A 15,773-nucleotide genomic window follows, 5' to 3' on the forward strand; every position below is an offset into this window, starting at 1 on the left:
GCCGGTAAGTTTATGAGCGGTGGCCATGTTTGTAGTCTTTTGCCGGCCAACTGTAACAGTTTATACCATCCATCTTTAGTAGTTCTGCCACTTAGTGGTTCCTATCACTTTTACCCACGGTGCCTTCAAATCTTCCATGGTCAATAATCGTCCCACGTTCTCCTCCTCCAAAGCCCTAATGCATTTCCTCCCCCATCAGGGATATAGGGTGAGGTTTTTTTTTTTTTTTTTTAATTATAATAGCCCTCTCAGTTTATGGGTGCCCCAAGGGATAATCTGTGTCATCCTGTCGTCTCCTACTTCCGTTTCTCTGTCTCTGTCTCTCTCTTTCTGTGTCTCTGTTTTACCTCTCTCTGTGTCTGTCTGTCTGTCTCTCTCTCTCTCTCTCTCTCTCTCTCTCTCTCTGTCTGTCTGTGTGTGTGTCTGTGTGTGTGTGTGTGTGTGTGTGTGTGTGTGTGTGTGTGTGTGTGTGTGTGTGTGTGTGTGTGTGTGTGTGTCTGTGTGTGTGTGTGTGTGTGTGTGTGTGTGTGACTGTCTGTGTGTGTGTGTGTGTGTGTCTGTGTGTGTGTGTGTGTGGGTGTGTGTGTGTGTGTGTCTGTCTGTGTCTGTGTGTGTGTGTGCGTGCGTGTGCGTGTGTGTGTGTGTGTGTGTGTCTGTCTGTGTGTGTGTGTGTGTGTGTGTCTGTGTGTGTGTGTGTGTGTGTGTGTGTGTGTGTGTGTGTGTGTGTGTGTGTGTGTGTGTGTGTGTGTGTGTGTGTGTGTGTGTGTGTGTGTGTGTGTGTGTGTGTGTGTGTCTCTCTCTCTCTCTTTCTGTATTTCTCAACTTGAATGTCTACCATAAAACAACAAACCATAAAAGCTGGTCACGTTTCATCAATTAACTTATTTCCAATTATTTCAATCCATATTCACCATTATTTTAAATGTCCAATTCCTAACACTAGTAACAATTTTCCAAATTAATTTTACTGACAAGAAATCTAAAAGAACATCAAGAAAAGATTAAAAGAAACCCAAAAGCTGATTTTTACAACTTCCCCTTTTCAGGTTACAAGGATACAATGAGTTAATTTTGCTGCTTGTTCATAATCCCCCACGGCCCGCAGCATACCCAACCACAGTGGAAATTCCCGCCTCCGTCTGCGCTCAACTCTACAACTTGCTCATTCCAACCTTACTAACAACCACGATGTGATCCACAAATGCAACAAACAAAACAATTATCACATATATTAACTTCCTCCTTCATTCCAAACCGGTTTTAACACAAAAATCACATTCGTTCCATTCTTACTTCAAATAGATTATTCAATTTATATCTTATCTCCCTGTCCGATTAACCCTGTCCCGTACTCTTCTCCCCGGCCCCTGCCGTATCTTTCTTCACACCCCCCCTCTCCCGTGGCCTCTGCCGTCTCCACTCTCTCTACCTCGGCAGTAACTCCCCCTCCATCCTGTCTCTCTCTGTTCCTTATCTACTACTTGTGTTTTGCTGCCTGCAACATAATCTTTGTTTTTCCCTTCTGTGAAGAGATTAACCCTTGATGGCCATCAACTCCTCCCATGTATAAGTGTTTGACCCAAGGAATTGATCAAAATGTTCTGTCAGACCTAAAGGATCTTCAAGGAGGCTTTTTCATCTCCTTCCTGAAGTCCCTCACTTCGGAACTGGTTAAGGGGATATTAACAAACCCCCTTCCCCCTTGGGGTCCTCTCATGGGTACCTCCCTCAGGGGTCTAATTTTTACCGACCTTCTTTTTAACCTGCCGACCCTTTGACTCCCCGTCCTGGTGGCGGGGGATTTAAATCTACCCCGGCCCCTGTCTTCTCTCCTCCCTGGGTATGCCTGCCCCCAGCGGCTCAGCATTCGCCCCAACGGTCTATTAGGCAGAATGCGAGGACGCTCTTTCCTTGGTCCCTTTTTCTTAACACCGTGTTTATCATACCTGCCTTGCCCGTACAGACCCCTGAATCCTTCAGGGCCGTAACGACAAGGTCTTAATACCTGCCTTGCCAGTACTTCAGGGAGGTAACCTTCAGGGCGGTAACCACAAGGTCTTACCCCAATCGCCCAGGAAGTACTGAATAGTCATTTTTCCTACCTGGGTTCCGTGCACAGGAATTGCTCGATTGCTTTTTCGCAATTTCCAACGACTCCCACTTGTTATCACTTGTTTCTCGAGTCTCTGTGTGGTCCGGATACTACTCGCTCAAATAGCTGACGGCAAGCAAGGAGTCTGAGACCGCTGAACTCAGAGGGGTGCACCTTCCCTTCGTCCGTCTACACCCGTCAGCTGGGCGGAGTATTTGATCCCGGAACCGAGCCCCCAAAGTTGTGAGATTCAAAATCACAAATGCTCAGAGACAAAGTCAGAGAAACAAGTTTATCTCATTTATTACATTTCTGCGCAGAAAAGGGTGCCTCTCCTCTATCGCCCTCTAGAGACACTACGAGATGGAGATGCTTTCTATTTTTATACATTTCATTTTTCAATTGTCACACCCTCATCCCTCCACTTTGAGCTCCTTCCAATCATAACACTAAAGCTTTCATTCCCACGAGAACGTCCTGAAAAGCCTCTCGACGTCAAGGTTACCTCCCACAACATGCATCGCATGTGCATTTAAATTAAGCATCTTGTCATAGTAGGTGTGTGTTAATATTCATGTTATCTCATTAGGCATGCGTAGTTGTGTTTCACCCCTTGCCCTTCTTCACTCTGCCTCAGTTCCCTTAAAGGCTTCTGTTGAAGTATTTCTATCTGCTACTTTTTATCTAGAATTTCTCTGTTCTGTATATTGTTACTTTATATCCTACCAGCAGTCTGGCTTCTGCTGACATCTTATTTCTTCCTAAGTTATATTTTTCAGAGTTCTAGTATACATCAACCATCCCTATTAACCCTTTTCTCACAGAACCCCTTAGGATTTGTGTACGTTTCTATAAGATTCCCCCTCAATCTTCCAAATTCTAGCGAGTACCAGCCAAGTCTATCCAGTCTTTCTTCAAATGAAAGTCCTGACATCCCAGGAATCAGTCTGGTGAACCTTCTCTGTACTCCCTCTAGGGCATGAATGTCTTCTATAAGTTCTATAAGTTTCTCTAAGGTCCCCCCTCAATCTTCTAAATTCTAGTAGGGAGACGGACAAAAACCACCGGGAACCGCACGGAAACCTTGGGTGGGGCGCACATTCTCCAGATGTTTCCGTTCGGGTTTCCTAAGTGGGACAGGGGGTTGACGCGACTATTGAAACGCCCAATGATCCTCGGTTGTGACGGTCGAGATGCCGATGGTTCTTTGCGCCGTTCGAAGAACAGGTCGCTTCTGTTGCGTCACTCACGCTGAGAACCAATCGGCGTTCTCTTTGCCTTTGTCTCCGCGTTCCACGGGTCGCTGGCGGCCAATCACAGCGCGACCCGGGTGTATGAACGTTCTATTCGGGCGGGGTATAAAAGGGACGCGTTCGGCGAATTCGACACATTGTCTGGAGCTGAGAGACTGGAAGGGACATCATGGTGGGTGATCCCGGGGCTGGGCGGCGGGGCGTCGTGTGAAACCGGCGATGGGGAGAGCCGGGATAACTCCAGATAACTCCAGAAAACCGGGAACGAAGGCCCATAGGTGGAGAGTGATTCCGCGGTGACCAAGCTGGGCAAACGCGTTGATCCAGTCGCACACTGTGGTGTGGCGTGGGGGAAATGTTAGCACTCGGAACCGATATCCGTGGGAATAACACAATCATCTCTTCCGCGTTTCCTCCACCGACCCACTCCCTCTTTCGCTCTCTCTCCAGCATGAGTGTATCTCCATCCACATCGGCCAGGCCGGTGTTCAGGTCGGCAACGCTTGCTGGGAGCTCTATTGCCTGGAGCACGAGATCCAGCCGGATGGACAGAGGCCCAGCGACAAGACCATCGGGGGCGGCGACGACTCCTTCAACACCTTCTTCAGCGAGACGGGGAGGGGGGGGGAGTGGGGGGGGGGGGGCAAGCACGTCCCCAGGGCCGTGTTCATTTATCTGGAGCCCACGGTGATCGGTAAGGTGAAACGGGAGAGTCCTGACATGTTGAGCCTTGTCTGAAACCTTCCCCGCGGCGTTTGCCGAGGGGCGTGTGATTCTTAATGAACCAGTTTCTGAATGAACTGGTCCATTCTCGGGTTGCTGTTTGCTCCCCTGTAGATGAAGTGCGGACCGGCACATGCTCTTTCACCCCGAGCAGCTCATCACCGGCAAGGAGGACGCGGCCAACAACTACGCCCGGGGCCACTGCTCCATCGGCAAGGAGATCGTCGACCTGGTCCTGGATCGCATCCGGAAGCTGGTACGTTGTGGATCCGAATCCAACCGTGAACCAGCGCCCGTTATTCAACGATCTGGCGCTCCTGGTTCGCCCGCGACAAGTCCGCACTTGGTGAATGACCTATCCCTCAGAATACTCTCTAGCAACTTTCCAACTCCAGATGTTACACACAAATTACTGTTGTTAGGGTGCGACCACAGAGGTTAGACACCTCTCCAGAGGATCAGTTTACTCCTGCAACATTCACACTCACCCCACCTTTCTCCTTCTCAATGCTCTCCGCTTTATCTGCCCACAGGCCGACCAGTGCACCGGACTGCAGGGGTTCCTCATCTTCCACAGTTTCGGGGCGGCACCGGCTCGGGTTTCACCTCCCTCCTCGTGGAGAGACTGTCCGTCGACTACGGCAAGAAATCCAAGCTGGAGTTTTCCGCCAGCGAGAAAATAAAGGGGACTGTGGTAACGTGATTTGATAGTTTATTGTGGAACGCCGAGGTTGAAGAGAGACTTGATGGAGGTATAAACATTATGAGAGTTATGCTCCTGTCCCACTTAGGAAACCAGAATGAAACCTCTGGAGACTTTGCACGTCATCCAAGGTTTCCGTGCGGTTCCCGGAGGTTTTTGTCAGTCTCCCTACCTGTTTCCACTACCTGCAACCTCCGGCAACCACCTGCTTCCACTACCTGCAACCTCCGGGAACCGCACGGAACCCTTGGGTGGGGCGCAAAATCTCCAGAGGTTTCCGTTCAGGTTTCCTAAGTGGGACAGGGGCATAATAAGAGATAGGGTAGGAAACACCGCAGGTTACCCATGGTGGAAAAGTGTAACCCCAGAGGGGTAGCTATGAAATAAAAGGAGGACATTTTAACGAACATGTGCGGCGTAGTTCCTTCGACCCGTCTATTGGAAAGGCTTTTCAATATACGCGTCGAAGTGCCGTGAATAGAGGGATATGGATCATGTACTGGCAGATGAGATAAGTCTAACTTGGCAGCATGTTCGGCGCAAATCCTGTGGGCCGCTGGTTCCGTTCCTGAGCTGTACTGTGGTATGTTGTGGTCTATGAACACTGGAGTATCTCCCATTGTCGGCGCCCGGTCAGCCCGCTCCATCAGCACAAGGAGTTTCAATGACTGGAACGTTGAGGTCCTTGGACCCCCGTGCTCTTTCAAGAAACAGATTGCTTCCCCCAATAGCCAATCCCCGTCTTTACAATCATCCCCATCCCGAGATACATCAGTGTGACGATTTGTGAGAGGCGATGATTTACGATGCCAGGACTCGTAGGATTGAGATTTAAAATGTTTGGAATAAAGACAGCTGAGTAATGTTCCTGTGGAGGTATATGAACCCATGAGCGGCATAGATAGAGTTCATGCACAGAAACCTTCAGCACCAAAGATGAATCAAAAACTAGAGGGCATAGGATCTAGATGAGAGGGGAAAGAGTTATAGGAAACTGAGGGGACATATAATTCGCAGGCGGTGGTGGGTACATGGAACGAGGTTCCATGTGATCTAGTAGAGGCAGGTACAGTAACATTTAAAGGATATGTATGCAGTTTTGTGTCGGAGAATTGGATAGAATGATATTCGCCAAACGTGGGCAAATTGGATGATCAGAGATGAGGCGGCATGGTGGGCATGGACAAGTTGGGCCGAAGGGTCTGCTTCCACGGTCTGAAACTGTAGACATTAAGCAATTGTGCCTTTGCGAAGGACGCAATAGCAAACTATGTCTCAAATATATATATATTTTTTTATTTTATTTTTTTATTAGAAGTACGGTAAATTACAATAACACACAACACATATATCTTAATACATTTTTTTGTACCGCTTCATTTTTTTTTAAGCTTTAAGAAAAAGATAGAAGTAAGGAAAGTAAAGAAGGTGCGCAAGAGTCGTGAAGTGCAAGAGAGTGTTGGGAAAAGAAAGCCCCTTAGAAAAGAAGTTAGAGAAGGAAGTAAAGTAAGAAAGTAGACCCTAGAAAAGAAAGAAAAAGAAAGTAAGGACAATCGCTCTATTATAACATTAAACTCCGCAGAAAGACTACCAACCAAATCTGTTTTTGTTGTTTTACCTCCCATTGCCAGGTCCTGATACCATTTATTTATTTATTTATTTTTAAAATTACTATTGCACCTCATGCTTGTAATAGGTCCATAAACGTAGACCACGTCTTTTGGAATTGGTTTGCTTTTCCTGCTAAGAGGAATCTCATCTCTTCCAGATGTAATGTTTCAAACATATTTGATGTCCACATTTTTATTGTTGGTGTGGGCGCATTTTTCCAGAATTTAAGTATGAGCTTTTTTCCCATTATTAGCCCGTAATTGAGTAAATTCTTCTGATACACGTTTAATTCAGGGATACCTTCCGATATCCCAAAAATGATCCATTCTGGTTTTGGTACCAGTTTTATTTTAGTTAATTTTGAAAAAATATCAAATATTCCATGCCAGAATTTTTGGATTTTTGTACAAAAAACAAAAGAATGCGCTATGGTAGCTTCTTGACACAGACATTTATCACAGATTGGTGAAACATTAGGAAAGATTTTATTTAATTTAGTTTTTGAATAATATAGTCTATGTAATGTTTTGAATTGGATAAGCGTATGTCGTACATTGATCGAGCATTATGCACCTGCAGTAAATGATTATCCCAGCTCTCTTTTGAAATTTTTATAGCTAATTCTTGTTCCCAGTCTCTTCTAATTCCATCTGTTGTGGGTATTTCTATGTTTAAAATGATATTATATAAGTACGATATTAAATTAGCTGATTCCGCCTTTGTCTTCATTGCTTCATCCAGTAAGTCGGAAGGCATATTATGATAGTCTTTTGTGTATTTTTTCAAATAATCACAAATTTGAAGATATTTAAAATATTGGTTATTTTTCAAATTAAATTTCAGTTGTAGTTGTTGAAATGATAGTAATTTTCCCACTTCATACAGATCTTCGAGCGTTTTGATTCCCATTCTTTCCCATTGTATAAATGATTTGTCTATGATTGATGGTTTAAACGATGGGTTATTGGCTATTGGTATTGAGAGAGATAGGTTTCTTAATTTTAGTTTCTGTTTTATTTGTTTCCATGTTCTAATTGTGCTATGTATAATTGGGTTTTTATTATAATTTTTATTATTCAGATTTATTGGTGAGAGGATAATCGCTCCTATATTACTCGGGGAGCAGTCCCCTTTTTCCATTACAATCCAGTCCGCCTGCTGGGCAGAATTGTCGAGCAGGTGAATCATATTTTTAATATTTACTGCCCAATTATAATACATAAAGTTAGGGAGCGCTAGACCCCCCCCACTCTTTTCGTTTATTAAGGTATGTTCTTTGTATTCTATGGGGTTTATAATCCCATATGAAATTTGTAATGTCTGAGTCCAATGTTTTGAAAAACTTTTTTGGGAGATATATAGGTATTGATTGAAATAGGGATAGAATTTGTGGTAAGAAAATCATTTTAATAGCGTTTATTCTGCCTATTAAGGACATCGGAAGTGTTTTCCAGAATTTAATCAAATTATTTAATTTCTTAAGTAAGGGATTATATATAATTGGCTTTAAACATATCCTGGTAATTTCTAGTAATATTCTGTAGCTATTTTAAAGGGGAATTTCCTGAGGTGTGTTGAGTCTTTTGGTTTTATCGACATAATTTCACTTTTGTTCCAATTTATTGAAAATAACTAATCTTTCCAGATATACAACAAAATTCACTCTTCCTCTTCCGCCTTCCTGTCCAGATCCGCCGAATCGATGCCCACTTCCTCGTAGTCCTTCTCCAACGACGCTATGTCCTCCCGCGCGTCCTGGAACTCTCCTTCCTCCAGACCCTCTCCCACGTACCAGTGGACAAAGGCCCGCTTGGCGTACATCTTGTCGAACTTGAGGTTCATGTGGGTCCAGGCCATGGAGATGGCGGTGGTGTTGCTCAGCATGCAGACGGCGCGTTGCACCTTGGCCAGGTCGCCCCCCGGCACCACCGTCGGGGGGCTGGTAGTTGATGCCCACCTGCGGGGGAGAGAAAGAAGAGACTCATAGAAACTTTCAATAGTATCCATTGCGAGCTAAATGTTACGAAACCTGGGCCACCGTTCAGGAAGGTTCTCGTCTGTTCTGGATGTGGTAGATATCACAATACAGTGTGGAACCGCGGGTTGGATCAAGCTTCTGTTGCGTGGATTGGTCTGCAATCTACACCTACCTTGAACCCGGTCGGGCACCAGTCCACGAACTGGATGGAGCGCTTGGTCTTGATGGTGGCGATGGAGGCGTTGACGTCCTTGGGCACCACGTCCCCGCGATACATCATGCAGCACGCCATGTATTTGCCCTGGCGGGGGTCGCAATTGAACATCTGGTTGGCCGGCTCAAAGCAGGCGTTGGTGAGAACCCTCAGTTGCTCGTGGTAAGCCTTCTCGGCCGAGATCAGGGGCGCGTAGGTCACCAGCGGGAAGTGAATACGCGGGTATGGGACCAGGTTGGTCTGGAGCTCGAGCAGGTCCACGTTGAGGGCGCCGTCGAAGCGCAGCGAGGCGGTGATGGACGACACTACCTGCCCCAGCAGGCGGTTGAGGTTGGTGTAGGTGGGGCGCTCGATGTCCAGGTTCCGCCAGCAGATGTCGTAAATAGCCTCGTTGTCCAGCATGAAGGAGCAGTCGGAGTGCTCCAGGGTGTAGTGGGTGACCAGCACCGCCTTGTAGGGCTCGGATAGGACAATGACATTCTTGCTTTGCTTCAGCACACAGAACATAGTCGGCACTTACTACAAAACAGAACAGTGTGGCCATATACCATTATATAAATATATACACACATGAATAAATAAACTGATCAAGTGCAAATAACAGATAATGGGTCCTTCCCTGTTCTCCCACAATTCTTACTCTCTCTTGCCCAAAGTAGGGGAATCGAGGACCGGCGGACATAAGTACAAGGAGAAGGGGAAAATATTCAAAAGCAATCTGAAGGCGAACGTTTTCACACAAAGGCTGGTGGGTGTGCGGTACAAGCTGCCCGAGGAGCTAGTTGATGCTGGTACTATCCCAACGTTCAAGAAACAGTTACAGAGCTACATGGATAGGACAGGTTTTGAGTGATATGGACCAAGTGCACGCAGCTGGGACTGGGGTAACTGGGACATATTGGCCGGTGAGTGCAAGTTGGGCCGAAGGGCCTGTTTCCACACTGTATCACTCTATGACTCTAGCTTGCTCCTTCATTTAATCGTGGGTGATCTTACTTCCCCTATCAGCCCCATTCCCCTGCCTTCACGCGATAGCCTCTGCAACCCATTTGTTTCAGTCAGGTTCTCGCCTTTTCCTTCTGCACTCCAGCGAGTGCAGGCACAGTGGCGTCAAACGTTTATCATACGTGAACCCAAATCGGTGCTGTGGTCATAATCATCCTCCATACCCTTTCCAACGCCAGCACATCAGTCCTTAGATACGGGGTCCCAAATTGGTCACAATACCCCAAATGCGCTCACCAGTGCCTTTTCGACGCTCAATATTACATCCGTATTTTTAATTATTCTTGTCCTCCCCAAATAAATGCTTGAATTGCGATTTCCTGCCTTACCATCAATGCAACTTGCAAATTACATTTTTCTGATTCCTGTATCAGCATTCCCGTTACAGCTGGTGCTTTACAGCGCCAGAGACACGGGTTCGATTCTGACTACTGGTGCTTATCTGCACGGAGTTTGTATGTTCTCCCTGTCACCGCGTCGGTTTTCCCAGCGTGCTCCGGTTTCCTCACCCACTCCAAAGTCTTACAGGTTCGCAGGTTAATTTGGCGTCTGTAAATTGTCCCTAGTGTGTATGATAACTTTGAGGTTGGGGAATTGCTGGTCGCCGCACGCTCGGCCAGGCGACTGGACTCTTTTCGCGCTGCATCTCTGAAAAACAAAATACACTTGAAGGAAACTGATGAGTCTGAATTTGGGTCTCGACCGCAAACGTCACCTATTCCTTTTCTCGAGAGATGCTTCCTGACCGCTGCTATTCCAGCATGTTGTGTCTATCTTCGGCGGTACACCAGCATCTGTAGTTCATTCCTACACAAAAGGAAATACAAGTAAGTTTTAGGAAGTTGAGATGGGATAGGGACCCGATGGAATTTACAAAAAAAAGAACAAGACAGTTAGGGAATCGGGAAGGTCAAATGGCCACTGGGAATATGAAAAATCCCATGGATTTCAACTATATATGGATTATACGGGGAGGACCATTTACGCGCAAGGGAGGGAAGTTATGGATGGATGAGGAGGAAATGGCCATTTCTTGTCTTCCCCAAATAAATGCTTGCATTGCATTTTACTGCCTTACTATCAATTCGAATTGCAAAATATATTTCCGGGAATGCTGTATCAGCATTCCCGAGTCCCTTTGCTCCTCAGATTTCAGAATTCTCTCCTCATTTAGAAACTAATCTTCGATTGATTCCTACTATCAAAATGCCGGTCTCCGCATTTTCCTGCGCCATATTCCATCTGCCATGTCTTTGCCGACTTTCCAAACACGCCCAAATCCTTCGGCAGAGTCGCTGCTTTCTCTACACTGTCTGCCCATCCACCGACCTTCGCAGCATCACCAAACTTCGCACCAAGCATTCAATTCCCTCATCTAAATCATTGATATACAACGAGAAGAGGAGCGGCCACAGCACCGATCCCTAGACTATGGCAACCAATGAGTGAAGATTTACGCCGATGCTGCCAGGGCTAGGGGATCTGAGCTTATGGGAGAGGTTGAGTAGGCTGGGTCGCTATTCCTTGGAGCGCACGAGGATGAGCGGTGATCGTATAGAGGTGTTAAAAATAATGAGAGGAACGGGTCGGGTAGATGCACAGAATCTCCTGCCCAGAGTAGGGGCATCGAGGACCAATAGATTCAAGGTGAAGCGGTAAAGATTTAATAGGAATTTGAGCGGTAACATTTTCAAACAAAGGGTGGTGGTTGCATGGAGCAAGCTGCCAGAGGGGGTATCTGCGGCTGGGACTATCCGAACGTACTAGGAACAGTTAAACAGGCACATTGATGTGACACGTTTGGATGGATATGGTCCAAAGGCAGGCAGGTGGGACCAGTGTAGCTGGGGCATGCTGGCCGGTGTGGGAAGTTGAGTCGAAGGATCATTTCTACACTCTATGTCTCTATAAAGCCATCAATGTGATATGCTTGTGATTCATCCTAACGAAATTGGAGATTGCTGGGTCGCTGATGGATTGCGCGTCATCATATTTGTAGAGTACTTCTTTCAATCAATCAAGATGTTCAATGGCAACTTTATTAATCAGCGATTTATCAATTGGAATCTAATTGCATGCCATTGTCACAATCGAGGGCCACTCCCACCCCTAACCCCTCCCTCCCTTAAGCCCCGGTCATTCACTCGTCTCCCCACTTCTGTTGGACAGCGTGTACCAAAGCATAAAAGAACGCACCACTGGTGTCAGGGACAGCTTGTTCCCAGCTGACCTCTCGTGTGCTACCTTCCTGTGGTCCTCATGCTTGAAATTAAAAATGCTATTTTTATTCTCTAGATGTGACACTACACTCTGCACGTTACTCATTTGTTTCGTGTAGCGCTACCAGATATACTGAGGAGTGATGTGATCTGCCTGTACAGTACGCCTAACATTTTGTTTCGCAGCACACGTGATGGTAATCAATCAATAACCATTGATCTTAGACAATTCGATGATAGACCGGGGATCCCGGATTATGAAGTGATTAATGGAGCGAAATTGATGGTTATCTCTTGTATGCGTGGGATTAACATCACATTCGCTGTGATCGGCAGCAACGTTTCCCACTGATAAAGTGGCTAAATTAATACGACCAGTTGATTGCATGGGGTTAGGAAGTCAAATAGTTGGCGCTAGGTATCATTTGGAGGCATGTGGTCAGATACTTTAATTTCCAGCTGTAATTGATAGATTGGAATCTGGGAGGTGAAGGCAGACAATGGATTGCGTCACTGAAGGTCCATTGTTCTACGTCACACACTGTGGGTTATTCATCAACGAGCGCCTTGGAACCTTCTATGTTTGTTTCCTGTGGCAACCAAGGTCATTGTTCTCATTGCCCAATCGGCGCGCGTTTGGCCAACGCCACCGTTCTATCCCCGGGGGCCGTATAAATACCGGAGCGGCGCCGCATTGCGTCACAGTCTCGAGAACCACGCGAGCGGAGCAGCATGGTCAGCGCGCGGGAGAATGTCCGCGGGACGCGCGTGTTCCCCCCGGGCGAGGGATCCACGGGGGAGGGAAGCGATTGTCTACAGACACCGGACACGGGAAGGGGAGAGCGCACCCGGGGAATGGGAACGTAGTGGGTAACTGGGAACTGAGAGCGGGAATGAGACGGCGCCGGGGGGAGGGAAGGCGCAGGGTAATATTGGGCAGGGAAATAATGAATGCAATTTCGAGGAATTTGCGGGTTACATTCGGCGAAGGCAGCGTGGAGAGTCTGCGAATTACAATGTTGGGTGGAACTGAGAAGGTGGTCATATTGGGCGGGGGACGGTGAGCGATCAGGGCCAAACTGGCGATGAATAAGTCCAAGTGGTGATCAATAGGAATTATGGAAATCACGCGGCCCGCAGCAGTAAACGAGAAATTACCAACGCTCACCTCTCGCCCTAACATCTCACCGCCTGTTTCCCCTCGCCAACAGCGCGAGTGTCTTTCAATCCACATCGGCCAGGCTGGCGTCCAGGTTGGCAACGCTTGCTGGGAGTTGTATTGCCTGGAGCACGGGATCCAACCGGATGGACAGATGCCCAGCGACTCGACCATCGGAGGCGGCGACGATTCGTTCAACACCTTCTTCAGCGAGACGGGTGCGGGCAAGCATGTACCAAGGGCCGTGTTCATCGACCTGGAGCCCACGGTGATCGGTAAGTTGGGAGGTGCAGATAATGTTGGCCGTTCTCTTAAGTCCTTCCCTTCCGGGGATGGGGCAGTGTGTGGCAATGGTTAATTCTCTCTATACCGCCCTACAGATGAGGTGCGGACCGGCACCTACCGCCAGCTCTTCCACCCCGAGCAGCTCATCACCGGCAAGGAGGACGCGGCCAATAACTACGCCCGGGGTCACTGCTCCATCGGCAAGGAGATCGTGGACCTGGTCCTGGATCGAATCCGGAAGCTGGTAGGTTGCTCAGCGACTGCAAATTACCGACTGCCGCTCCGCGTGCTTACAGCGCCAATGTATCCGGTTGCACCGGCCCATTCGCGAGTGCTGCGGCCACGATGTTCCCAAATACTCATTGTCACCGCTCTATTTATCACTGAGATACTCACCGAACCATCTCGTTCTGCGCCGGCTGTAGAGAGCACCATGACCCTCTCGTGTCGCTCCTTCCCTTTAAACGTTGGCACAGAATTGAGCTTTTGTCCCATCTCCACCCTCAGGCCGATCTCTGCACCGGACTGCAGGGGTTCCTCATCTTCCACAGTTAAGGGGGCTGCACCGGCTCGGGCTTCACCTCCCTCCTCATGGAGAGACTCTCCGTCGACTACGGCAAGAAATCCAAGCTGGAGCTTTCCGTCTACCCGGCGCCGCAGATCTCCACCGCAGTGGTCGAGCCCTACAACGCGGTGCTGGTCACCCACTGCACCCTGGAGCACTCCGACTGCGCCTTCATGATGGACAACGAGGCCATTTACGACGTGTGTCGGCGGAACCTGGACATCGAGCGCCCCACCTACACCAACCTCAATCGCCTGATGGCACAGTTAGTGTCGTCTATCACCGCCTCGCTGCGCTTCGACGGCGCTCTCAACGTGGACCTAACTGAGTTTCAAACCAACCTGGTTCCCTACCCGCGCATCCACTTCCCGCTCATCACCTACGCTCCCATTATTTCTGCAGAGAAGGCTTACCACGAGGAACTGTCCGTCTCCCAATTGACCAACGCCTGCTTCGAGCCGGCCAACCAGTTGGTGAAGTGCGACCCTCGCCAGGGGAAGTACATAGCGTGCTGTATGCTGTACCGCGGGGACGTGGTGCCCAAGGACGTCAACGCCTCCATCGCCACCATCAAGACAAAGCGCTCCATCCAGTTCGTGGACTGGTGCCCGACCGGGTTCAAGGTGAGTGTGACCACCGCTCGCGTTTCCATGCACACACATGCAGTCTAATTCATCTGCTGAAATAACAACATACATGCAACGACTCAGAATACATCCTTGGCACCATTTGTAATCTGCAAATAAATCATATCAGCACCCGATGGACACACACACACCCCTTCTTCAAGGGTGTGAATAATTTGCAAAGGGTGCAGGAGGGTGTCACCCGGACAGTCCTTGGCCTTGCGGCCTTGTGTTTATGGGAGAGGTTAGATAGGCTGGGGCTTTTTTTATTTGGGGCGTAGAAATCTGAGGGGCAGGACATATCCTGGTGTGCAAGATCACGAGGGACATGATCTCTCATCTTAACATCTCAAAACTGGATGTCCTCTACGTGAGGCGAGAGATGAGATATTTAAGAAGGACCTCCCGACCAATTAATCTATTTAGAGGGTAGTCCCCATCTGGAACCAGTTGTCAGGTAAAGCTAGAAACCCTTACGTTTGCCACATTTTAAACATAGATAGAAATTCCCAAAACATAGGATGCACAACAAGGGTTTAGAAGGATAAAGGGCAGTCGCATGCAAATGAGCGAGCTCAATATGCCAACTGTGGGGCATGGACAAGGTGGTTGGAATAGCACGCTTCCCAGCTGCACAGCATCATACCTTCATGGCTCGAACACACATGTATCGGAGCTTGCAATCCGGAGAATAATTACATCCAGAGATATATTTAACGGAATCGCTAAGCTATCAATCAATGATAATTTGTGCAATTTAAGGGCGCAGTATTAAACCGATAATTCAAGCATATTTGTGCAAGTAGAATTAATTTAAAGATTTTTTTACCGGCCGCAGGTGGGCATCAACTATCAGCCCCCGACGGTGGTGCCGGGGGGCGACCTGGCCAAGGTGCAACGTGCCCTCTGCATGCTGAGCAACACCATCGCCATCTCCATGGCCTGGACCCGCCTCAACCTCAAGTTCGACAAGATGTACGCCAAGCGGGCCTTTGTCCACTGGTACGTGGGAGAGGGGCTGGAGGAAGGAGAGTTCCAGGACGCGCGGGAGGACATGGCGTCGCTGGAGAAGGACTACCACGAGGTGGCCGTGGATTCCGCCGACCTCGAGAGAAGGGGGGAAGAGGAAGAATAAAATGTATTAATTTAGTAGTTAGAATTTTAATTTAATACAGATTTAATAGATTATATTGATAGATATTATACTTATGATGATAAAATTATTTTAAGGACCGATTGTTTAGTCGATTTATTTGAGGTCTGAGAATGGAAAATAACAACATTGTTAGGCAGAACGTGGGGAGAGTAATTTGGGAGCAGCTGTTCGTATGTAAGTCCTC

The 15,773-nt window shown here is 47.8% G+C and overlaps 1 pseudogene; it reads left to right on the plus strand.

Moving 5' to 3' along the window:
• Positions 1-1,562: 1,562 nt before the first annotated feature.
• LOC116982308 lies at positions 1,563-15,568 on the plus strand (annotated as a pseudogene).
• Positions 15,569-15,773: the final 205 nt, after the last annotated feature.

This window comes from Amblyraja radiata, chromosome 16 (assembly GCF_010909765.2).
Source record: "Amblyraja radiata isolate CabotCenter1 chromosome 16, sAmbRad1.1.pri, whole genome shotgun sequence".
Taxonomy (NCBI): domain Eukaryota; kingdom Metazoa; phylum Chordata; class Chondrichthyes; order Rajiformes; family Rajidae; genus Amblyraja; species Amblyraja radiata.